The following is a 26,945-nucleotide window of genomic DNA, read 5'->3' on the forward strand; positions in this document are numbered from 1 at the left end:
AGTGAGCTTGACGTCCGTGGTAGGGAAATTGTTGGAAAAGATTCTTAGAGATAGGATATATGTGCATTTAGAACTGAATAATCTCATTAGCAATAGACAGCATGGTTTTGTACGAGGGAGGTCATGCCTCACAAATTTGGTTGAGTTTTTTAAGGAGGTGACAAAAATGATTGACGAGGGAAGGGCCGTGGATGTCATCTATATGGATTTTAGTAAAGCGTTTGACAAGGTCCCTCATGGCAGGCTGGTGCAAAAGGTTAAATCTCACGGGATAAAACGTGAGCTAGCTAGATGGGTGGAGAACTGGCTTAGCCATAGAAGACAGAGGGAAACAGTGGAGGGGTCTTTTTCCGTTTGGAGGTCTGTGACTAGTGGTGTTCATGATGTGGAGATGCCGGCGTTGGACTGGGGTAAGCACAGTAAGATGTCTCACAACACCAGGTTAAAGTCCAACAGGTTTATTTGGTAGCAAATACCATAAGCTTTCGGAGCAATGCTCCTTCGTCAGATGGAGTGGTCTCTGTTCTCAAACAGGGCACAGACACAGAAATCAAATTACAGAATACTGATTAGAATGCAAATCTCTACAGCCAGCCAGGTCTTAAATGTACAGACAATGTGGGTGGAGGGAGCATTCAACACAGGTTAAAGAGATGTGTATTGTCTCCAGACAGTACAGCTTGTGAAATTGTGCAAGTCCAGGAGGCAAGCTGTGGGGGTTACTGATAATGTGACATAAATCCAACATCCCGGTTTAGACCGTCCTCATGTGTGCGGAACTTGGCTATCAGTTTCTGCTCAGTGACTCTGCGCTGTCGTGTGTCGTGAAGGCCGCCTTGGAGAACGCTTACCTGAAGATCCAAGGCTGAATGCCCATGACTGCTGAAGTGCTCCCCCACAGGAAGAGAACAGTCTTGCCTGGTGATTGTCGAGCGGTGTTCATTCATCCGTTGTCGTAGCGTCTGCATGGTTTCCCAATTAGTGGTGTTCCGCAGGGCTCTGTACTGGGACCTCTGTTGTTTGTGATATATATAAATGATTTGCAGGAAGATGTAGCTGGTGTGATCAGTAAGTTTGCGGACGACACGAAGATTGCTGGAGTTGCGGATAGTGATGAACATTGTCAGAGAATACAGCAGGATATAGATAGGCTGGAACATTGGACGGAGAAATGGCAGATGGAATTTAATCCATATAAATGCGAAGTGATGCATTTCGGTAGATCTAATGTAAGGGGGAGCTATACAATAAATGGCAGAACCATCAGGAGTATAGACACACAGAGGGACCTGGGTGTACAAGTCCTCAGATTCTTAAAGGTGGCAGCACAGGTGGAGAGGGTGGTCAAGAAGGCATATGGCATGCTTGCCTTTATTGGACGGGGTATAGAATATAAAAGTTGGCATATGATGTTGCAGCTGTAGAGAACGTTGGTTAGGCCACATTTGGAATACTGCGTCCAGTTCTGGTTGCCACACTACCAGAAGGACGTGTAGGCTTTGGAGAGAGTACAGAAAAGGTTTACCAGGGTGTTGCCTGGTATGGAGGGTCTTAGCTATGAGGAGAGATTGGGTAAACTAGGGTTGTTCTCCCTGGAAAGACCGAGGATGAGGCGCGACCTAATAGAGGTGTATGAAATTATGAAGGGCATAGATAGGGTGAACAGTGGGAAGCTTTTTCCCAGGTCGGAGGTGACGAACACAAGGGGTCACGGGTTCAAGGTGAGGGGGGCAAGGTTCAACACAGATGTCAGGGGGACGTATTTTACACAGATGGTGGTGGGGGCCTGGAATGCACTGCCAAGTAAGGTGATTGAGGCGGACATGCTGGGGTCGTTTAAGACTTATCTAGATAGCCACATGAACAGACTGGGAATAGAGGGATACAAACGAATGGTCTAGTTGGGCACATGAGCGACGCAGGCTTGGAGGGCCGATGGGCCTGTTCCTGTGCTGTATTGTTCTTTGTTATATAAATTCTAACCAATACCCACTTTGTAATCTTCTTTATTAGTTTTAAGATAATAAGGAACTTTATCACTCTATCCTTTGTTTTAAAAACAAAATAACTCATTCCAAGAAACCAGTGATAAATAACATCACCCAAAATGGCCTCTAAAACAGTCATTGATTGGGGTCTGATCATACTAATTAAACAAAAGTCTGAGACAATGACATCAATGATGGGGGCATGAAAGCATATTTTCCCACATCCTGAACAAATAGATAAGGAAGATATCATAAAACATTTTATCTTAACAAGGAGGAAGTAACAGAAACAAACTTTAATGAGAGCAATGGTCCTACAAGTAATTGACACCTTCCAGGACCAGTTAAGGGCCAATGAGAAATGAAATCAATAGATGATTACACCCTTGAGAAACCAATCAGAGACTGATCATGCGCCACTTGGGCCAATCACAGGATGATCATGTATCCCTTAAGCCAATAACATGATTGATCATGCTGTAAGCAGTTAATAAACAGCAGCTTTCACTGACCAACTTTGAAAGAGTTTGCTGTTTACAGGAAAGCAGAAATTATGGGGGGAGAACAGAGAGCAAGGCTGGAAAATTCCTGTCCTGCCTGCTATGGGAATTGTCGTGAGTGGGGGTAGAAGATTTGGCAAACCATTTAAAGGTCTGCTGACCTTGGGTGGGATTTCTAGTCTTTGGATGTGCAAAGAAAATCCCGCCCCAAGTAACAACTTGCACCTAAGGATGAACCAGAAAGCAAGAGCTGTAGCATGCTAGTCAAGTCCTGCCCTACTTTTGGAAGTATTAATCTACAACTTATTTTAAAAATCCTGACTTGCTTCACCAAACTGCCTTTTTAGCCTAATAGTTAAAGTCTAAAATGAACACAACAAACATTTTAAGTTCAAATAATAACTGGAACTTACAGTAGCTGTACTAGAACAACTTTGCTGGGGTTGAAGAGGTTCTGGAGCACAAGTCTTCAGTACTATTGCTGGAATATTGTCAAGACCCATAGCCTTTGCAATATCAGCCACTCAGCATTTCTAGTTTTAAGATTGTGAGGGTTTCAGCCTTCTAGAATCTCTACAGTGCAGAAGGAGGCCATTTGGCCTATTGAGTTTGCACTGACTCTGACAGCATCTTACCCAGGCCCTATCCCTGTAACCCCACATATGTGCGGAGAGGGGCGGGTCGGGATGCTGACCTCCTCGTGAACCTGGGCCTGGCGAGACGCGCCATCAATAGGTCCAGGCAGCGGACGATCGACGGGGCCATCCATCCCGACTGTCTGCCCCTCTACCGCGGCTACATTTGCGGCCAGGTGTCTCTGGAGAGGGAGCATGCGGTGTCCACGGGCGTGGTTGACACCTTCCGTGACTGCTGGGCGCTGCAGGGGCTGGGGTGTATTATCGACCCCGATAATCACCTTTTGGTTTGACGTTTTAAGTTTTCTTTCAACTTTGTTTTTGGTTCGGGTTGTTCCCCCCCTTCCTTTTGGGGAGCTGCCCCTTTTACTTTGTCCCTCAGTTAATTTGAGTTAGTTTATTACGTTGGTACCTTAAAAGAGTTACCCTGTGAATCCCCCTAATCTACACCTTGGGACATAAGGGGCAATTTAACATGGCCAATCTGCCTAACCTGCACATCTTGTGACAATACTGTGCTTTTAAGACAGTATTTTAGTCATGTTTCATGCTGTGTGTTTACTAGTCCCTTCCATTTTATCAGAATCGTTTTGGCTGGATCCAAAAACACTATTATTGCAGCAACATAATTGATCTTGATTGCTCCAATGTTTTTTAAATCTGAACTAATGTAGGGTTCTACTTTGTGGTTTTTGCCTAGGATATTGCAGAGTAGTGCTTGATTTAGGTTGGTGTACAAGGTCCTTTGACTGGGTACAGCGAGACTTTCACAGAACTCGAGGCAGTTTGCTTTGAGATATTTAGAGGTTGCTTTCTCTGTATTTCTTGCTCTGTTTGGAGTGGAGAATGAAATCTGCCAAGAAATAAGTCTTTTCCTCTGATTCTACTGTCGGGGCTGGGGTTTTCTCGAAGTTGCTGCATGAAGACGGGTGTTTGTCTGGATCACTCTCCAGAAGTGTTAGAAGGCTGGAAATCGAGTATTTATGTAAGCATCTTTGGTTTCTGTGCTAACTGTTTCTAAAGAAAGGATTAATGCCTATGGGGGATACAGTTAAATTGAACCAATAGAGATAGCCAGTTGTTAAGAATGATATTTTGTCATGTTTAAGTATTTAACTAGTAAAATTTATGCTAATTCTTTGTTACATTTCAACTGTTAAATAAAACTTGTTTTGATAAAAGCCTCGTTGTGGTTGACTTGTTTCATACTTGGAGTGAAACACCTTATGCTCACACTAATGTCAAAATCAAATGTAAAAGTTAGGATCTAGGTTAACTTCATAATATACTTTGGAGTTTCTGATCTGCTCCTTTAATATTGTTGGACTGTGGGAGGAAACCCATGCAGCCACAGGGAGAACATGCAAACTCCACAGTCACCCAAGGCAAGAATTGAACCTGGGTCCCTGGCGCTGTGAGGCAATAGTGCTAACTAATGTGATTTATATTTTTTTTCACAGGTTGTGGGTGGCACTGGCTAGGCCAGCTAGCACCCATCCCTAATTGTGCTTGAGAAGGTTGTGATGAGCTGCTTTGTTAAATTGATACAATCAAGGGTGTATGTACTTTGCTGGTGTTTGGAAGGAAGTTCCATGATTATAAACCACTGACTGTAAATAACAGCGATTTATAGTTCCAAGTCAGAATAGTGTGGCTTGGAGAACCTGCAGGTGATGTTCAATGAGTCTGCTGCCCTTGTCGTTCCAAATAATAGAGGTCATGGGTTCCTGTCAAATGAGGAAGGGTTGTCGAAGGATAATTGGAAGCAACTCCAAGAGGTTGAACTCAACTGCAATGATCACTACTCCAATTTAAAAGCTCCTCAGTTCCACCTTCTAACCTGTACTTACTGCACAGCAAGTATTTGGAACTCTGCAGGTTTTAAAGTTTATTCATTAGTGTCACAAATAGGCTTACATTAACACTGCAATGAAGTTACTGTGAAAATCCTCTAGTCCCAACACTCCGACACCTGTTCTGGTAAACTGAGGCCTAGCCAATGCATCTAACCAGCACATCTCTTGGACTGTGGGAGGAAACCCATGCAGGCACAATGGGCAGACTCTGCACAGAGTGACCCAAGCTGGCACTGAGGCAGCAATGCTAACCACTGTGCCACCAGTTCCATCTTGGAATGGGACAAAGGTCAAGGAAAACTGAGGACATAGATTTTTGGGGTGTAAACCTGGTGCAATGATTCCCTCACCCCTACTTGGTGAAAGGTCTAAATGCTGAAGACAGTGGAATTTCATTGACTGGATATTGTTATCAATAAAAGCTTAATGTTTTTAATGTGCAAGATGTTTTCTAATTATTTAGAACAACAAGAAATTTACTTTACTTTTGGCCTCTCATGAAAGCACCAAAAGAAGAACCAAACTTCCTAGTTCAACAGAAACACTGGAAACTTTTCCATAACTATTTAATCAGAGACTTGGCCACCAGCTGTTGAGGCTCTGGCCAAATGTAGATTGCAATTAAAGGCTTTTGTACAAAACAAGGTGGCCTGGTAATGTTATCTTATTTTAACATTATTACAGTTGATCAATTCTGAACTGATATTCTCAACCATATACTCGTATCTAGCATCTATTATTTCTGTATCTGAAATATTTCAAAGTTAGTGAATTGCTCAGATCTAACAATCTTTTGTAATTATAGTTAACTAAAGTTTACTAAACAAAATGAGTTTAGAGATAACAACCTACTAAAAAGATTGGAATCAAAGATGTGTAAGGGGTGCAGAGACCTTAAAGGATTGCAGGGCTGGTAGGAGGTTACAGAGGTAGGGAGGAGTAAGGCTATAAAATTTATTTAAAATACAAGATGAGAACTTCTAAAACCGAGCTGGTCAAAGTAGTTGGCAAGTGCAGGCTGATTGGAGTGCAAATTGGATGATGAGCAGCAGTGTTTGAATCAGTTCAGGTTTACAAGGGTAGCTGAGCATCCAAGGAATGCATTGGAATAGTTAAGCCTGAAAGTAACCAAAGTATGCCCAAGGGTTTCAGCAGCAATATAATAAATTATATGATGGGTGTAACAACAACTTGTATTTATATAGCACCTTTGACATAATAAAACATTACAAGGCACTTTGTTGAATTTATTTCATACTAACTCCTCTATCCATATTTACAATGAAAATGCCAAGTATACACAGACCAGTATAAGACTTAAACTTGTAAATGATGACCGAGTTAGTGGCTGTGATCTAACAACCCTGTTGCTGCTACAGCATTTGTGCCAGCGAGATCTGTTTTGAGGTTGTCTTCCCCCACCAATCATTGCTGGTGACAATCAGGTTCATGCCCAGTGAGGGCATGAAGCTGATTTCCAGTTATTAGATTTATGTATTTAAATTAATGAACTTGATATCATTACATTCACCCACAACAGTTTTTTCTCTCCCCAGGCAGAGTGACGTCATGCCAGTGCAAATTGCTACTAGTTTCCAAATCCAGTTGTGATGACATGTCAGAAGTGTGGAGAGGCCTACGGCCCCAGGGGTTGAGAGTCATGCCTGGGCACAATATACTTGTATTTCTTATGGAGAGGAACTTGCAGGTGCCAGTGTTCCATGCCCTGGGTGTTGGTTTAGCTCAGTTGGCAGGATAGTAATGCAGAGCAACACCAACACAATGAGTTCAATTTCCATTCTGAATGAGGATATGTCCCTGTCTACAGCAATGGGGATGAAGTAGAACTGGTTGAGAGCTTCAGGTTTTTAGGTGTCCAGATCACCAAGAACCTGTCCTAGTTCTCTTCTCTCTCTTTCAACTCCCCGCCCCCCCGCCCCCCCATGTCAACACTATAGTCAAAGTCCACCATTTTTTTCAGAAGACTAAGGAAATTTGGTAGCACCGGAGTGTGGAGATGAGGGGATTTTCACTAACTTCATTGCAGTGTTAATGTAAGCCTCCTTGTCACACTAATAAATAAACTTTATGTCCATTGTGACTCTTTACAACTTTTACAGATGCACCTTAGAAAGCATTCTTTCTGGTTGTATCACAGCTTGGTATGGCTCCTGCTCTGCCCAAGATCACAAGAAACTACAAAGGGTTGTTGATGAAGTCCAGTCCATCACTCAAACCAGCCTCTCATCCATTGACACTGTTTACACTTCCCACTGCCTTCGAAAAGCAGCCAGCATAATTATGGACCCTACATGCCCCGGACATACTCTCTTCCGACTTCTACCGTCGGAGAAAGAGACAAAAGTCTGACATCACGTATCAACCAATTCAAGAACAGCTTCTTCCCTGCTGCCATCAGACTTTTGAATAGACCTACCTCGCATTAAGTCGATCTTTCTCTACACCCTAGCTATGACTGCAACCAACTACATTCTGCACTCTCCCTGTTCCTTCTCCATGAATGGTGTGCAAGAAACAATACTTTTCACTGTATACTAATACAAATCAAATAAGTCAAAGCACCTATCGTCATCTGGGACGATGGTGACTTTACCTTCCAGTTGTTAGGAGTGGCGGGTTATGAAAATATTGTCGAAGAAGCCTCAGTGAGTTGCTGCCATACATCCTGTAGATGGGGCACATAGCTGCTGCTGTGCATTGGGGGTGGGAATGAATGGTCAAGGTGGTGGAAAGAGATGCCAAATAAGCAGGGCTGCTTTGTCCTGGATGGTGCCAAGTTTCTTGAGTGTTGGAGCTGCACTCATCCAGACAAGTGGAAAGTATGCCATCACACTCCTAATCTGTGCCTTTGGGGAGTCAGGTGAGTTACTCTATGCATCGTTGCAAATCCTTAAATCTGTCCACAGACGTTGTCAGAGCCACTGAATATTGCCAGCATTTTTGTGTTTCCATTGTGTGTGGCATGGTGGCACAGTGGTTAGCACCACTGCCCCTGAGGGCAAGGGATCCGGGTTCAATTCCAGCCTTGGGTGACTGTTGGAAAGTTCTGTGTGGGTTTGCTCCAGTTTCCTCCCACAGTCCAAATGTTGGTTAGGTCCATTGGCCGTGCTAAATTCTGCCTCCGTGTACCCGAACAGGCGCCGGAGTGTGAGGACACTGGGATTTTCACAGTGACTTCATTGCAGTGTTCCTGCACGTCTATTTGTGACTAATAAATAAACATTAAAACACATCCAGCATCCGCGGTGTTGTGCCTTGATTTGTATTGCGCCACTGTAGGATGGCGGTGAACGTGTCGTCATCTCTGCTGCCCAACTGTCACCCCGCGCGCGCGCGCGCTCCCCCTCCCCCAACTGTCACCCCGCGCGCGCACGCGCTCCCCCTCCCACAACTGTCACCCCGCGTGCGCGCTCTCCACTCCCGCGCTTGACAGTACCGACCCACCAATCGCCGTGCGAGGGGCCGACTCCAGTCTACCAATCAACGGCCCGGCGCGGAACCGGGTGACCTCTCCCCGGCCCCGCCGGGAACTGCGCGTGCGCATTCCCTCCCCGCTCCCGCCGGGAGCTGCACACGCGCACTCCCTCCCCTGCGCCGCCGGGAGCTGCACATGCGCGCACTCCCTCCCCTCCCCCCTGTGTCGGCGCCGGCCAGTTGTCAACATAAAGTCGGGCTTCCCTTTTCGCAGGCCGGAGCGGCGCCCGTTCGGAGGGGGTGACTTATTTTTATTTCTTTCCGCGCTCTGTTTTACAAGTGTGTGTGATTTTAAAATTTCCAGCACCAGTTACACCTGCTTTCCTGCCCCTCATCTCTTTTCATTCTTTGTTCCCCTCCCCTCTCCCTGAGAATTGGTGAGGGGAGGTTAAATTATTGTTTTACTGGAAATTTCCAGATCCCTCCCTCTCACTCACACACACATCTGGTTACCTGCTATTGGAATGTCAAATGCATCATTTAAAATAGTCTCCTACCTGCTGCCACAGCTCCCTGGGATTGTGCTCAGCACAACAAACCAGTACAATCAGCTATTGTTTGGAGGAGGAGCTCTGTGTGGCCTTATGTTTGCATGGTTAAAAATACCTTACCAATGGGATCCTTGGTGCTTGTCACTAATTCACTAAAGTGAACAAAAAGGTGTGACTTGTCTTTTTAAACAACAGATGTCTCCTACTGGGTTTGGTTGGATTTGATTTATTATTGTCACATGTATTAGCATACAGTGAAAAGTATTCTTTCTTGCGCGCTATACAGACAAAGCATTCCGTTCATAGAGGAGGAAAGGAGAGACTGCAGAATGTAATGTTACAGCCATAGCTAGGGTGTTGATGATCAACTTAATGCGAGGTAGGTCCATTCAAAAGTTTGATGGCAGCAGGGAAGAAGCTGTTCTTGAGTCGGTTGGTACGGGTCCTCAGATTTTTGTATCATAAGAACTAGGAGCAGGAGTAGGCCATCCGGCCACTCGAGCCTGCTCTGCCATTCAATAAGATCATGGCTGATCTTTTCATGGACTCAGCTCCACTTACCCACCCGCTCATCATAATCCTTAATTCCTTTATTGTTCAAAAATCTATCTAGCCTTGCCTTAAAAACATTCAATGAGGTAGCCTCAACTGCTTCACTGGGCAGGGAATTCCACAGATTCACAACCCTTTGTGTGAAGAAGTTCCTCCTTAACTCAGTCCTAAATCTGCTTCCCCTTATTTTGAGGGCATACACCCTAGTTCTATTTTCACCTGCCAGTGGAAACAACTTCCCTGCTTCTATCTTTCACCTGCCAGTGGAAACAACTTCCCTGCTTCTGTCTTTTACCTGATGGAAGAAGGTGGAAGAGAGAATGTCCGGGCTGCGTGGGGTCCTTAATTATTCTGGTTGCTTTGCCGAGGGAGCAGGAAGTGTAGACAGAGTCAATGGATGGGAGGATGGTTTGTGTGATGGATTGGGGTACATTCACGACCTTTTTACAGACCAGGTTGCCCAGGTTTCACAGTGAATGAAACCTGCACAGGTGCAGAGTTTTTATTTACTCCCAATTTTCACCAAAAGAGTCTTGGTAAAGCTGAGCAAAAACGATTTGCGAGAGGCTATACCTATCAGGAAAGATTATACAGAGGTTGAGTTGGCCATGATTGTGTTTAGGATTTTCCTTTGGTTGATATATTAAGCTGAAGGGTGGCACAGTGGTTAGCACTGCTGCCTCACAGCACCAGAGACCTGGGTTCAAATCCGGCCTCAGGTCATTGTCTATGTGGAGTTTGCACGTTCTCCCTGTGTTTGCGTGGGGGTGCTCCGGTTTCATCCCACAGTCCAAACATGTGCAGGTTAGATTGATTGGCCCTGCTAAATTTACCCAAGTGTCAGGCGGATAACAGGGTAAATATTTGGGGTTACGGGAATAGGGCCTGGGTGGGATTGTGATTGGTGCTGACTTGATGGGCTGAATGGCCTCCTTCTGCACTGTAGGGATTCTATGAAGTGTCGTTAGGTAGTACAGAACTTGTGTTACTGAAAAAAACCCAAAATACTTTGTTAATTCTTTTCATCCTGCATGCATTACCTGCACACATCAGGAGTGTTCTGATGAACGCAAGACGAAAAGCTTCAACAAAACATCGTTTTTGCTGGGCTTAACATTCAAACATCAAAGGGAAGGTACATTTATTCCGGGCCGGATTCTCCGGCCTCATCTGCAGCTGAGCACCAAATTCTTCTTTCCGCCTCTTCCTGCTTGTCTCCATCTAACCCTATTGGTCTATCAAAAAAACTGTGGATGATGGAAATCTTAGTCTTGCAGTATCTGTAGAGAAAGAAACAGAGTTAATGTTTGAGGCCAAGAACCTTTCTTTAAAACTGTTCTAAAGAGACCAGCCTCTCTTTTTTTTCTAGAGTCTGTTTAATATTTCCTGACAGGTATAACCTCTCTGTTCTGTGTAATCTTTGCAAATCTGTTTTGCATCTTTACCAAATGTTAAAGCCCAGGCCAGAAACTCCAAGGTGTCTTGTGAAGTTAACCTAGACCCTAAGATTTACATTTGACTTTGGCTTGGTGACCGCAAGGGGTTTCACTTCAGGAATGTTTCAAGTGACCCACTAGGTCAAACAAAGTTTATTTAAGAACACAGTTGGAATATAACAAAAAATAATTAGCATAATCTTTACCAATACAAAACTTAAACATGACACAGTATAACTTTTTAACAGCTAGCTATCTCTGCTGTTCCAATTTAAGAGCAATACCCCATAGGCATACACCCTTCTTCAGAATTAGTTAGCATTAAAACAAGTATGCTCACATGTTCCTAGATTTCCAGCATTTAACACCTATAGACAGAAATCCAAACAGCCATTTTCAGAGGAGATATCCTCAAGACACAAAAACAGAAATAAATCCACTGTCTAGCAGCTTCCAGACTTTAGAAAGTGAAAAGGATAATTCTCTCTCTCTCTGCAGCATCTAAAACAGCATCTGATAAACTAAACTGGAATTCTCTGTGAAAACATAGCTGTCCCCAGTCATATGGCCTGACCTGTCAATTATTCCAATTAAGCTCTACACTGCAATCCCAGAGGAACATCGAAACAACAGAACACTGCATTAGTTCAGATTGAAACAAACACGATGTCAACCATACTGCTTCAGTAACAATAGAGGATACGGACTGCAGACAAAACAACTCTGACAAAATGCCTGGGACTGTTTGAAACATCCTGCAGAGAAACATGATTAAAGTACATTTCTTAAAGGCACACTATCATCACATAAAGCACTTTTTTATAGAATGGAGACAAGAAGTGTGTACTGTACTCCATGTGTTATAACTGAGGCCCAATAAAAGTCTAATGTTACATTGCCACTTTTCAATTCTGAAGCACCAGAAATAAATCATTGCTTGACTTGCATTTTTTGTTAACCTGCACCACTATGTTTCATCATTTATGTATTGTATCCTCAAATCCATTTTGCTCTGTTCCCACATTTAGCATCTTACTAACCAAGCAATAGGTGATCACGTCTCCCTTCCAAAATGCCTATTTTAAGGCTTATCTACTAGGTATTTGTACTACTGAATAGCTGTTCTTCCACAACCATCTATCCACTGATTCTTTGCGTTTTCCCCCAACACCAGCGTGCACCAAATTGGATCTACCACCTGATTTCTCATTTAATCATACTTTACAGTCCTCAGTATAATAAACCTCTTCCTTTGGGGTTGTCGATAAATTTCAAGATTCTTTTGCTTAAATTCACGTCAATAACATTACAGGGCCTTACAAAACACTACTTTCCAACCTTTCTCCAGTCTAAGGAACTAAACAAACTGGCCAGAAAGCATCTTCGAATTCCTACAGTGCAGAAGGAGGCCATTCAGCCCATCGAGTCTGCACCAACAACAATCCCACTCCAGACCCTATCCCCACAACCCCACACACTTACCCCACTAATCTCTAACCTACATATCCCGGGACACTAAGGGGTAATTTAGCATGACCAATCAATCTAATCCGCACATCTTTGGACTGTGGGAGGAAACCGGAGCACCCGGAGGAAACCCACACAGACACGGGGAGCATGTGCAAACTCTACACAGATAGTGACCCAAGCTGGGAATCGATCCCGGGTCCCTGGAGCTGTGATGCAGCAGTGCTAATCACTATGCCACCGTGCCACCCACAGTCCAACTGTGGAGAGAACACACAAGTTAACGTTTTTGGTTGTCCATTAGAACTGTTCCTCTGCTCAATTTGGATTGTTTACTCTAAATCTTGTAAATTGGACAAAAAAATCATTTTTACTGTCCTGTTTACATTAAAAAGAAGAACTCAAAAACAAACTGAATTGAGATGACAATATACAAATGTTAGTTCATAAAAATGTCACTTTTTGATATAACAAAGATTATAGTTCTCGTTTTTCCAAAGAAAAACATATTTTCAATCATTTTTTTCACTTGTAAGTATGAGTCAAACAGCTTGGCCATGTTCACGAAGATCTTGCAGTAAACATTGACAACTGTATGATCTCTATTGCGCAATGGTATGCTGGACCCAACAACAAAGTTGATAGAAACAACATTTGAAACATCATTTTTGATTGCATTTTTAAAAGTGCCACTATTTAAACTGTCAGGCAAGTGGAGTGAGTAGTCCATCATATTTCTTACTTGCTACTTGCAGATGGTGGAAAGGCTTTGGGGAATCAGAAGCTTAGTTGACTTTGAATTCCCAGCCTCTGACCTGCTGAAGAAGAGTCATATTGGACTCGAAATATTAACTCTGTTTTTTTTCTCCACAGATGCTGTTGAACTGGCTGAGCTTTTGCATCACTTCCTTTTTATATGGTTGATCCAGTTCTATTTCACAGTAGAAAGAGAGGATAGCTTGCTGGAAGTCCCAAGGACACTAACAGAGGATCAGGGACAGGGTCTAATTAAAATGAGCTTAACTGAATTATCAATAATGGGAAAGAGTGACAAATCCCCAGGACTTGATGGTTCCCATCTATGCGTGTTAAAGGAGGTAGGTGAACACATTGCTGGTGTCCTTACTATTATCTTTCAGAATTCCCTAGATTCAGGAATCATACCTCTGGACTAGTAATTGGCTCATGACTGAAGGAAACCAGGGAATTACAGACCAGTTAGCATAACATCTGTTGTGGGGAAATTGTTGGAGTCATTAATCAAGGATAGGATAACTGATCACCTCGAAATTTCAGTTATTCGGGGAGAGTAAGCATCGATTCATGAAAGATAGGTCATGCCTGGCAAACCACATATAACTCTTTTGAAGAGGTGATAAAGATGGTAGACAAAGGTAAGTCAATGGATGCTGTTTATGTGGACTTCCAGAAGGCTTTTGATAAAGTCCTGCACACGAGATTGTTAGCTAAGGTGGAAGCCCATGGAATTGAAGGTAGATTACTGACATGGATAGGAAATTGGTTGAGCAACAGGAAACAGGGAGGTGTAGTAATGGGTAAGTCCTCTAATTGGGAGGATGTGACTAGTGGTGTCCCGCAGGGGCCTCAATGTTTATAATATTCATCAACGACTTAGATAATGGCATAAAATGTTAAATATCCAAATTTGCAGATGGCACAAAATTGGGCAGTATTGTAGATGGTGTTGAGGACAGCATAAAACTCCAGCAGGACATTGATAGATTGGGTGAATGGATTTTGATATAAACAAGTGTGAGGTTATCCATTTCACATCAAAAAAGGATAGATCAGGGTAGTTTTTAGAAGGCACAAAGTTAAATTCAGTGGCGCCCAATGAAATTTGGGAGGTTCAGGTGCATAGCTCCTTAAAATAGTCAAAAAGGGCAACGGAATGCTGGCCTTCACCATATAAAGGGCTGGAGTACAGGAATGCAGATGTAATGCTGCAGTTGTACAAAACCTTAGTTAGACCCCTTTGTGAGCAGGTATGGGCACGGCACCTTAGGAGGGATGCTTTGGCCCTGGAAGGAATTCAACTCAAAGTTGCAAGAATGATACCTGGCTTCAAGAGTTAAGTTGCGAAGAGATTAGGCCTTTATTTCTCTTGAACTCAGAAGGTTGAGGGATGATCTGATAGAAGTCTACAAAATATTTACAGGGAAGGACAGGGTGGATAAGGATAAACTGTTTCCACTAGTTGAGGCCTATAATCTAAAAATTAGGGCCAAGCCGTTCAGGAGAGATGTTAGAAAACACTTCTACACGCAGAGAGTGCTGGGGGTTTGGAACTCTCTTCCTCAAACGCCGGTGGATGCTGGTTCAATTGTTCGGGTTAGGTCTGAGATAGAGAATTTTTTATTCAGTAGAAGTATCCAGGAATATGGGCAGATACATGGATTTAGGTCACAGATCAGACAAGGTCTTATTGAATGATGAAGCAGGCTTAAGGGGCTGAATGGCCTACTCCTGTTCCTATGTTCCCATGTCCTTATTTTTCCTCAACTTTTTGTAGCGGTTTGATGTAATTGAATGGTCTGTTAGGCCCTTTTCAGAGGAAAGTTAAGAGTCAATCTTTTTGCTGTGGATCTGGAGCCACATAGGTCAGGTAAGGGTGGCAGATTTCCTTCCCTGAAGGACATAAGTAAACAAGAAGTGTTTTTACAACTATCGATGATAGTTTCATGGTTACAGTTAATGAGCCCTCCTTTATATTCCAGATTTATTAATTCAATTTAAATTCCGCCGGACCATTAATCGGGTCTCTGGATTACTAGTCCAGTGATATTCCACTACACCAATATTTCCTCCACACGTTAGTTTCATGATCATCACTGCTGAGAGCAGCTTTTTAATTCATGCTTTATTAATTGAATTTAAATTGCCCCAGCTGCCATGATGAGATGTGTGCTCATAGGTTTATGTTACGTTGGAACCAGTTCCATTAAATGATTCATTGTGCTTTTATTATGAAAATTAATAGTTACCAAATTACTTGCATGGCCCAGTCATGGAACATTTTGCATTTTCTTCTCATTAATCTTGTGTGATTCTTCTCTGGAAATATAGCTAATGGTTATCTTCCAATAAAATCGTACCAGTAACACATTAATAACTTTTAGTATTTCAGTGATGGCATTCATTAATTGCATTGCCATGGATATCATTATTGGATCACTATTTTCTTCTTGACTTTCAGATCCTAGATAGATTTTGTTTAAAATTATGATGCTTTTATAATCGATGAGCAATAAATTCTGGCCTAGCCAGCAACATCCACATCCCGCAAATTCAATTTTTAAAAATAACTTCACTTCAGTTCGCGAGAAGGGCTTGCCAATTGAATATCATCACTTGTGCATCACTTTGCACAGTGTTATTAGAACAAAGAATGTTTTTTTCATAGGGAATAATTGAGATGGAGATCTTTCTATCTTTTGGATGAATATTATCTAAATATTAGAAGCAGAGGAAGTTACAGGACAGTTGAGATTAATTTTGGATTACTCTGCCAAAGAACAAGCACAGACATGCTGATCCAATTAGCCACTTACTATACTGCAAATTGCAGGGTGTAGATAGAATCGATGGAATCCACTGATGTTTGGCACAGTTACTGATAGACGTCTCTTCAATTTGCCATCAAGTGGTCGCAGAAGGAATATTGGATTCCAGACATTCACACACTTATTGTGAATAACCAGGGTATTGAAAGAAATGTCAGAGGTAATAGTGGATGCATTAGTGATTATTTATCAAAACTCGTTGCATTCTGGGGTAGTGCCGGTTGATTGGAAAACGGCTAATGTTACGCCGCTGTTTAAAAAAGGAAGGAGACAAAAGGCGGGTAACTATAGGCCGGTCAGCTTAACGTCTGTAGTAGGGAAAATGCTGGAATCCATTATTAAAGAGGAGATAGCAGGGCATCTGGATAGAAATGGTTCGATCAATCAGACGCAGCATGGATTCATGAGGGGAAAGTCGTGCTTGACGAACATGTTGGATTTTTATGAAGATGTGACTAGGGCGGTTGATGGAGGAGAACCGGTGGATGCGGTGTTTTTGGATTTCCAAAAGGCGTTTGATAAGGTGCCCCATAAAAGGCTACTGAAGAAGATTAGGGCACACGGAGTTGGGGGTAGTGTGTTAAAGTGGATTGGGGACTGGCTATCCGACAGGAAGCAAAGAGTCGGAATAAATGGGTGTTTTTCCGGTTGGAGGAAGGTAACTAGTGGCGTGCCGCAGGGATCGGTACTCGGGCCGCAACTATTTACCATTTATATAGATGATCTGGAGGAGGGGACGGAGTGTAGGGTAACGAAGTTTGCAGACGACACAAAGATAAGTGGAAAAGTGAATCGTGTGGAGGACGGAGAAGATCTGCAGAGAGATTTGGACAGGCTGAGTGAGTGGGCGAGGATATGGCAAATGGAGTATAACGTTGAGAAATGCGAGGTTATACACTTTGGAGGAAATAATAACAAATGGGATTACTATCTCAATGGAAACAAATTAAAACATGCTACCGTGCAAAGGGACCTGGGGGTCCTTGTGCATGAGACGCAAAAGCCCAGTCTGCAGGTACAACAGGTGATCAAGAAGGCAAATGGGATGTTGGCCTATATTGCGAAGGGCATAGAATATAAAAGCAGGGATGTCTTGATGCACCTGTACAGGGCATTGGTGAGGCCGCAGCTGGAATACTGTGTGCAGTATTGGTCCCCTTATATGAGGAAGGATATATTGGCATTGGAGGGAGTGCAGAGAAGGTTCACCAGGTTGATACCGGAGATGAGGGGTTTGGATTATGAGGAGAGGCTGAGGAGATTGGGTTTGTACTCGTTGGAGTTTAGAAGGATGAGGGGGGATCTTATGGAGACTTATAAGATAATGCGGGGGCTGGATAGGGTGGAGGCGGAGAGATTCTTTCCACTTAGTAAGGAAGTTAAAACTAGAGGACACAGCCTCAAAATAAAGGGGGGTCGGTTTAAGACAGAGTTGAGGAGGAACTTCTTCTCCCAGAGGGTGGTGAATCTCTGGAATTCTCTGCCCACTGAGGTGGTGGAGGCTACCTCGCTGAATATGTTTAAAGCGCGGATGGATGGATTCCTGATCGGTAAGGGAATTAAGGGTTATGGGGATCAGGCGGGTAAGTGGTACTGATCCACGTCAGATCAGCCATGATCTTATTGAATGGCGGGGCAGGCTCGAGGGGCTAGATGGCCTACTCCTGCTCCTATTTCTTATGTTCTTATGTTCTTATTTAGGCAGTATTACAAATGGCAGCACTTCAATGAATTAGATGGTCATATGTTCAAGATTCCCCATACCCACTAGGCCAGATTGGATTATTTAATTTTGTACAATGGCCTTGCATAAATGAAGATGATCTGCATCTGAAGCTATGACTGTAACACTACATTCTGCACGCTCTCGTTTCCTTCTCTATGAATGATATGCTTTGTCTGTATAGCGCGCAAGGAACAATACTTTTCACTGTATGTTAATACATGTGACAATAATAAATCAAATCAAAGAACTGTAGCTTCAGAAGGTGAGCTTTCAGCTTACTTTATAGTTGTATACCTGCCTGAAATTAGAAGGCTTTTTTTTATTCATTTGGTAACAAAATATTTTAACCTGTGCTCTTACATCTGTAAATGTTGTTTTCTGACATTAATTTAGCACTTGCTGTTCACCATCTGACCTTGCAAATGGCTCTCATGCATGTTCGTGCTACTGGTGCCGCCTAAGTGCCACTCTCCCGCTGAAGTGCTGCAAGGGCCACAGCAGGACTGTCAAGACCTGCAAAAAGAAATAAGCTAATATTTTTATATAACCTCTCATCGGAACATTTTTTCCTTAGTTGTTTGCTAACAGACCATTGGAGATGGGAATTTTTAATCAGCTAGTGATATTGACAAACAGATGTAATCTTTTCAGTGACAGGATAGCTAGAAGGGGTTAAATGATTCTTTATCGCAAGTTAATATGGACTGTTTGCTCATATGTTAATGCAATAACAGTATTAAAACAAATGAATATGATTTTAAAGTATATCTATTTTATATATATATATATCAAAGTATTGAATGTATTTAAAATGTATTATTCGTCTCAGTCAAAAAATGCAGATGCTGCAAAGTGTAATGGTAAGGTTAGAGCTGGGAATCCATTAGTCAGCAAAAGTAAGCATTAGAAATTTCTGGCACTGCAGCATCCCATAGATATTGTCCACGTTGCAGCCACTGTGCATTGGTACAGGATGCTTCTAACGGTGGTGCCTTTTAGAACACAAAAACACAAGAAAAAAAGCAGAAGTAGGCCATCACGCCCTTCAAGCCTGCCCCACCATTCAATACGATCATGACTGATCAATGCCGGCCTCTACTCCTTTTCTGTGCTATTTCCCATAGCCCTCTATTCCTCGGTCTATCAAATATTTATTCACCTCCACTTTGAATACTTCTAATGATCCAGCCTCCAGCACCCGTTGGGGCCGCGAATTCCAGAGATTCACCGCCCTCTGAGAAGAAATTTCTACACACTCACCATCTACCCAATCAACCCCCCTCAGGATCTTATGTGTTTGAATAAGGTCACCCCTCACTCTTCTAAACTCCAAGGAATACAGAACCAGACTATTTAGTCTCTCTTGATAAGACAACCCTCTCATCCCAGGAATTAGCCTGGTTAATCTTCTTTGGAGTCTCTCCAATGTTACCAGGTCCATTTTTTAGATAAGGAGACCAAACCTGTACGCACTATTTTAGGACCTCTGCATATCCAAAAGAATTTGTGGGCAATTAAATACTTCCGAACATAGTTACGATTGGAATGTTATGAAACCCGGCAGCAAATTTAGGCAAAGCAAGATCCCACAAACATCAATGAAATAAATGATCAATTGATTTGTCTTAACTGTTATAGTATTGTCAATTGAGGGATAAAGGTTGACCAGGTTATCAAGAGAACGTCAAATCACACCTGAGAGGGCTCACAATACCTTATTTTACCATCTGACTCAGTATGCCATGAGGCATCAGTGAAATTAAGCAATGAACTCTCTGGAGCCAGATTTGAACCCATGACCTTCTGACTCCAAAGGCAAGACAGGGGATTTTCACAGTCATATCATTGCAGTGTGAATGTAAGCCTACTTGTGACACTAATAAATAAATAAAAAATCATGGCTGACAACAATTCTATAGAACCTTAATGGATTTTTTTTAAAATATAGAAAATAACAGCTTCTGATAACATAATTGGATAATTAACAAAACATTATGATGTTAATGATGTAAGCTATAGTTACTTGGAAATTTATTTTGCGATATAGTACCTGAAATTAGGTACTATATTATGTTATCAGAAGCTTTTCTATATTTAAAAATAAATACATTAAGGTAATTACAATTCAATAGAACTTTTGTCAGCCATGATTATTTATTGGTGTCGCAAGTAGGCTTACAGTCACACTGCAATGAGATTACTGAAAATCCCCTGTCTCGCCTTTGGAGTCAGAAGGTCATGAGTTCAAATCTGGCTCCAGAGACTTCATTGCCTATAAGCAGTGGTTTCAAGAGAAATGAACCACTTTGTACATTTATATTTAAATCGATCATATTTCTGTGCCTTGCTGATCACGGAGGAGGGTACAATTATGTTCAAAATAGCATCACCTTTGTTTAAAAATAATCCAAATCACAATATGTCCATAATAAAAATAATATGATGAAATTGACTTTTGACTCCATAGAATCCCTACAGTGCAGAAGGAGGCCATTCAGCCCATTTGAGCCTGCACCGACAACAATCTTACCCAGGCCCTATCCCCGTAACCCCACGTATTTTCCCTACTAATCCCCCAGCACTAAGGGGCAATCTAGCATAACCAATCAACCTAGCCTGCACATCTTTAGAGTGTGGGAGGAAACCGGAGCACCTGGAGGAAACCCATGCTGACACGGGGAGAATTTGCGACTTGTACAGACTTCTGGCCTTCAACTGTTATAAACACATTGGATAAATGGAAGCTATCTGCTGAGTGAGAGTTGCTTATAGTTTGTTTATTGTTGTTAAAGATTTATAATATTGATGCCACAAATGTTGACTGATTTATGAAGTCTTGTAAGCATGAAGTTGCATAGAAAACCCTTTCATTAGTGAGGCACTGTAGTCTGATTATTCTGTGGACTTCAGCTATAGTGGGAGGTTAAATTTGCCAGCATGTGGTTAAATGTTTGGGAACATTTTGTGCAGCTGGCGGCCGTTGATAGGATCGGTAATTTTACTACATGTAACTGCCAAAGATGTATGATTCCCAAGACGCACTATAGACATAAACCATATTGCCATTTACTTTTTAAAAGATCTTTACCACACATTGAAAGCTAGCATATGTAAAAAAAAATTAACATTGTGATTGAGGTCATGGTAATGAATGTAATTTACTTGAGAAAGTGAATAAATGGCAACTCAGTGGAATTGACTTTAGTCTTAGCATGTCAGAAAATTGTCACTGTACTGTGATGACTTATCGATATGATATAATTTTCCTTATACTAAACTATTCCTTTTTTTTGCATAAACTGGAATTATAAAAACATACAGCATGGATGGGCTACTAATCCCATTGCATCTGTACAGTTGCTAGTTCCTCAAATGGAGCGGGGGAGGGAATTATTTGAACAGCAGAGCTACTTGCGTTTGGTTAGTCAGTGGGGGCTGCACCAATAGAATGTATTGTGTTTGCAGCTGGCATTAAAATCTGTTAATGCACTTATTATAGGAAGAAACCTTTATCGTACTTTCACATTTAAGAAAAATGATACTTATTAACTTGCTAATGATACAGGTTTACCCAAATCTTACCTTAGCCATTCGTATTAAAACTGTACAGCTGCCTACTTTACAACTGCTGTAAATTGTGGTAAAACAAAATAAAACTCAGTTATAAACTTTCAGATGGTATAATTTTAACAATTACAGATAAGCAAATCACATACACATTCGCATTCACATCTACTCTAAAATATTTTCAAATAATGTCAAAAATATTTGTTGCCAAATCAATTAAAATATTTGAAAGGCACACTAACAATAATCTACCTATTCTATGCTCACTGGCAATTTAAAACTCTTCAGTTAAATCTGTTGCGGTGCTCAATGCAAGTCAGAAAGACAGTCAATCAGAGGGTTGCTCACATTGTAAATCTTCATTCTGTTCTCAGTGTTCCTTCATGTACGCTCTCCACTTTTCACATGGCAGCTGCATCCAGTTGGGGCTTGCAAAAAGCCGGCCTCCAGCTCCTTGGCTTACTTTGGACTACTTCCCAGGAGTCATTCATTAAAGGCCACTACTCCATACAGTGTTATGGACAGGGATGAGAGAGAACTAAGACCCCTATTCCCTCCGTAATTGTGTTTTTTCAAAAGGAAGATGCGTGTATCTTAACTCCTGAGTATACTGTCAATTTGAATAACCAGCAGCATGCTTTTCATGGTGACTTGTTCACCCTGAAAATCTAACTCAAAGTGACTTACTTGCCATTCACGCATGCGTGCACACACGCATAGACACACGAGAAGACAAATACAGTTCAGGAAGATCATGCACTTTTAACAAATTACAAAGGAATACATTGCAAGTCAGTGTTTTGCTCACCTTGGTGCAGGCCTGGTAAAGAAGTTCTTTTCCACTTTGAACTGTAGCTCGCTGAATTCAATAACTAAAATCTATTCTCAAAATCATTGCAGGATTCCCTCAAAGAGGTGGGTTTTTATCAGGTCACAAAGTTAGTTGCTTGTAGGCTTAATACTAGACGGAGGAATTGTCTTAGAAATCGGCAAAATCTGATTTCGGGCAGGGAAAGCGGCATTTTGCCTGCCGACGGAAATAGCAATTTTTTTTCTGCCATATGGTGCAGCGCTTGGTGAAAAACCCTTCCAGGCATGGGTTCCACACCGTATCACTGGCAGGCAGCCTCTGATTCACCCACCCACCATCACTTCAATGCCCTCTATTTAAAGGCTGCCCCTGCACACTTTGGAGTTCACTGGGATGTCATGGCTACCAGACCCAGGAAACATTCCAAGTTTACTGACACCTCCCTGGATGCACTCCCATGATGCACTGTACCCATGCTCTTGGCGCAGACCAGCAACCAAGGTGACACATCCAGCATGGGAGGCAGTGGCAGCATAGTCAATGCCAACGCCCTGCAGAAGAGGACAGCCATCCAGTGCCGCAAGAGGATGAATGATCTTCATTCTGCCAGACTAAATCACTCTTTTCATCACTCACACACCCATTGCATGTCTACAAAAATCTCAGTCACTGTCAGCTCAAGGGACACTGCCACTCACTCACTCTCTCACACATCTTCACTCTCGCCAACTTTTGCAGATGCACCATAGAAAGCATTCTTTCTGGTTGTATCACAGCTTGGTACGGCTCCTGCTCTGCCCAAGACCGCAAGAAACTACAAAAGGTCATGAATGTAGCCCAATCCATCACGCAAACCAGCCTGCCATCCATTGACTCTGTCTACACTTCTCCCTGCATAGGCAAAGCAGCCTGCATAATTAAGGACCCCATGCACCCAGGACATTCTCTCTTCCACCTTCTTCCTTTGGGAAAAAGATACAAATGTCTGAGGTCACATACCAACCGACTCGAGGACAGCTTCTTCCCTGCTGCTGTCAGACTTTTGAATGGACTTACGTTGCATGAAGTTGATCTTTATCTGCACCCTAGCTATGACTGTAACACTACATTCTGCACTCTCGTTTCCTTCTCTATGAACAGTATGTTTTGTGTGCAAGAAACAATGCTTTTCACTGTATGTTAATACATGTGACAATAATAAATCAATTCAAATCAAAATCAAATCACCTCCCCTGTGGTCATGTCCTCATCACCTTGCTTGCCCCACTCACCATCCACACAAGTTATTTAAAAGGGGAATTAGAGGGCGGGATTAACCACAACCTGCTGCATGTTTCGGAGTGGCGGAGGTGGCCCGCCATTGGCTGGTAGTGGAATCTTCTGGTCCCACCGTTTTCAATGGAGTTTCCCATTAAATGCAACTCTTACCACCGGGAAACCTGTAGTGGGGGTGTGCCGTCTGCGGGACTGGAAGATCCCAATGGTGTGAAAGGCCGGAAAGTTCTGGCCTGTTGTTTTAAAGGGTCAGAGAAGATCAAGCTGTAGCATAGGATCAGACAAGATCTCTGGTGGAAACAATTGACAGTACAGTCCCGATTGGTCAAATAGGCTGTTTCTGTGCTGCAACATTTTATGATTCTAATGCCCTCACTCACTAGCCCCCAGAAAACATAGCAAAATTATGTAAAATGCTTTTTCTGTAACATATTAGGAAAAGATTTGGGGTGGAGTTTTCTGACCCCTGTCGCCAGTGGGGTGTACCTGTCCCACTGAAGCCAATGGACTTCTGAACGGCTCGCCACGTTTTATGGTCCCCACTGCCATTGGTCTTTTATCACCGATCTGTTTGTTTGTTTCTAACATTCAGCCATTTCATTTGACAGTCTTCCAACAAATTTGTTTGTTAGAAGTAATGCTGGGATCAAGAAAAGGTGTATTAATTTTAAAATAATATTTAAATCTTGCAGCATCTCTGTTTGCTCACTTAAGCAAGACAAATGTGGTAGCTTGTTGATAGAAAGGTTGCCGTTATTCACGTGATTAGTGGGTGTTTTCTTCCTATATTTTCAAGAATTTCAAATTCTTGAAAATATTCTTCCCTTCCCTCCTACATTGAAACATATGATGGATATACTGTGGGTCAGTGCCAAGTGGCCTGGAGAGTTGTTTGTTTTGATAGCTGTAACCAAGGACGATCTCCGAGAGATGGTTTACTTTCTTTAAAACCCATTTTTTAACTGATGCTTTTTAAAATGTTTGGTTGTGAATTTGAGCAGTATAGTGGGCCATCTTTTAATTTCTAGTAATTACGATGATCTGTCTTATTAGTTCTTGATGTGGAGATGCCGGCGTTGGACTGGGGTAAACACAGTAAGAAGTTTAACAACACCAGGTTAAAGTCCAACAGGTTTATTTGGTAGCAAAAGCCACACAAGCTTTCGAGGCTCTGAGCCCCTTCTTCAGGTGAGTGGGAATTCTGTTCACAAACAGAACTTATAAGACACAGACTCAATTTACATGAATAATGGTTGGAATGCGAATACTTACAACTAATCCAGACTGGATTAGTTGTAAGTATTCGCATTCCAACCATTATTCATGTAAATTGAGTCTGTGTCTTATAAGTTCTGTTTGTGAACAGAATTCCCACTCACCTGAAGAAGGGGCTCAGAGCCTCGAAAGCTTGTGTGGCTTTTGCTACCAAATAAACCTGTTGGACTTTAACCTGGTGTTGTTAAACTTCTTACTGTTATTAGTTCTTCCCAGAAGAAGAAAGTGACATGGGTCAAAAGCCAATAGGTTCACACGTGCATATTGTATATACTCGCATAAAAGTCAATCTCATGTAAAAGTTCACCTCCGTGACTTTTGACCGAAATTTTTCATAAAGCTCATGTAAAAGTTGACCCCTAATGTATCGGGGATAAAATCCCAAACATTTCAGAACCAAAATATAATTCTGCAGATGTTGATGATTCAATTTCATTGTAAATGTATAAATACTAATGAAAAAGAGTACTAGCGAATAAATACTTCAAACATTTATCAATGTTAGACAATTAAAATGGATGTCTATAGTTTGTCATGTTAATTTGTAAATCTAAGGTAATTATTATGGGTGAAGTGTATATGGTTTGATATTTTATAAATGGTAGATATCAAATGTTAGGGTATCCTGGAACTCCCATCCTAACAGCATTGTGGGTGTATCTGCAGCACGGGCTGCAGTGGTTCAAGAAGGCAGGTCACCATTATCTTCTCAAGGACAATCAGAGATGGGCACTAAATGCTGTCCCAGGCAGCGATGTCAACTTCCACCCTGCCCCCCCCCCCCACCGCTCCCCACTCACTGATACCAGCACATCCCCTCAAGTGAGCTACACCACGCTATGGTATCATTAAAGGCCCCCCCCCCCCTCCGGCCTATCTTTTTAAGTCCCCCTGTGGCAGTGTCAACCTGGCAGTGCAGAGGTATTTCCCTCACCACCCCAGGGGCTTCAATGGCCCCCAAGCCCCAATACATGGCCATTATGACTGATATCCTTTTTTGGAACCAGTAGTGATTGGCACCAGATTCCTGCTGCCCCAAGGACCAGTCCAAAGCTGTACAGGTTAGGTGGATTGGCCATGCTACATTGCTCCTTAGTGTCACAAAAGTGTGTAGATTAGGTGGATTAGCCATGGTAAATGTGTGGGTTTACAGGGATGTGGCAGAGAGATGGGTCTGAATGGGATCTGTTTCAGAGAGCTGGTGCAGATGGGCTGAAGGGATCCCTACACTGTAGGGATGCTATGGGAATCCCAGGAGTAGGGAGAGTCCAGCTTCAAACCGACGTGGCATATTTAAACAAGAATTAAACATGCTCACTGGGCATGGGGATGGGAAGAATCCTAAAGGGGGTTCTCGCCAGTGCTAAACATACTATAGCCCCCTCCTGCATGATTCTCAGACACATGTGGCCCCCAACTCAATATGTGCATGAGCACACATGGCCAGAGAATTGCCCCCTTTAAATCCTCTCGTACTCAATCAGTTATAAAAATACAATTTTATTCAGCAACCATAATCAGGGACAGCTAATCATTTAATAGCCTCTGTAAACTCAATCAAAATTCAGCAGCTCCACCCCAAGCTGAGATAAATGCTTTTCTAGATTTTGAAGATTAGCCAAGCATTTGTAATGACCTCAGCTGGAATAACTGCCCTTGGGTCAAAAAAGAACCCTACTGAATCTACAGGAACAGACTTTTTAAAACTTGTACCAGATAACCTGTCAAACAAAGCAATCCGGCAGACATGTTTTTACCTCTAACTGACAAATTCAGCCTGTTTTTATTTCATGTTTAAAGGGTGGTGGATTTAAAAAAACCTTAAACAGAATGTATCCACTTTTCACAAGTTTTTATACCTACTGCATATATTTGCGACTCTCACTCTGCAGGGTAAGAACTTTGGAACAGAGAAAATGGGGTCCATTTGAACTCGGCTCTGATTTCCCATGGCCCTGCAAAGTTTGGGTTTCCCACCTGTAAAATGCCTGTTCCTCCCCTTTTTCCCGCTGGCAAAAACGAGATCTGTCTGGAATGGGGATGGGAATTGCAATACCTGGCCCTGCCCATCATTTTAAAGGTCTCCAGAGATGCCCAACCCTGGGAAAATTCATCCCAAGATCTCTGGATATGTTTTGCTCACTAGGTAAACTCGTGGAGGAATGTCTTTCCAAAAGCATTCGGTTTGCTTTGCTTTGTCTACTTGACTCCGTTGAAAACCTTGGCACTTCTTTTCAGACTTTGGCGAGGTGAAAGACACAACTCGTGAAAGGCAAAAAAAAGCAAT

The 26,945-nt window shown here is 42.4% G+C and overlaps 1 protein-coding gene and 1 long non-coding RNA gene across 4 annotated transcripts in view; one reads left to right on the top strand and one right to left on the bottom strand.

Moving 5' to 3' along the window:
• The window catches only part of bbox1 (butyrobetaine (gamma), 2-oxoglutarate dioxygenase (gamma-butyrobetaine hydroxylase) 1), a 188,583-nt gene extending 179,560 nt beyond the window's left edge, over positions 1-9,023 (bottom strand). The window contains exon 1 of one of the 3 annotated variants that reach the window (XM_078221036.1): positions 8,972-9,023. The gene's annotated coding sequence lies outside the window, so the exon portion shown is untranslated. Of the gene's footprint in view, positions 1-7,593; positions 8,029-8,444; positions 8,527-8,971 lie in introns of those variants that run through there. The other 2 variants (XM_078221038.1, XM_078221037.1) reach the window with 2 other exon arrangements.
• Positions 8,613-21,696, top strand: LOC144499000 (uncharacterized). The gene is made up of 3 exons (XR_013498783.1): positions 8,613-8,714; positions 13,294-13,517; positions 18,124-21,696. It is a non-coding gene; the product is annotated as an uncharacterized LOC144499000 (long non-coding RNA).
• Positions 21,697-26,945: the final 5,249 nt, after the last annotated feature.

Source organism: Mustelus asterias, chromosome 9, assembly GCF_964213995.1.
Source record: "Mustelus asterias chromosome 9, sMusAst1.hap1.1, whole genome shotgun sequence".
Taxonomy (NCBI): Eukaryota; Metazoa; Chordata; class Chondrichthyes; order Carcharhiniformes; family Triakidae; genus Mustelus; species Mustelus asterias.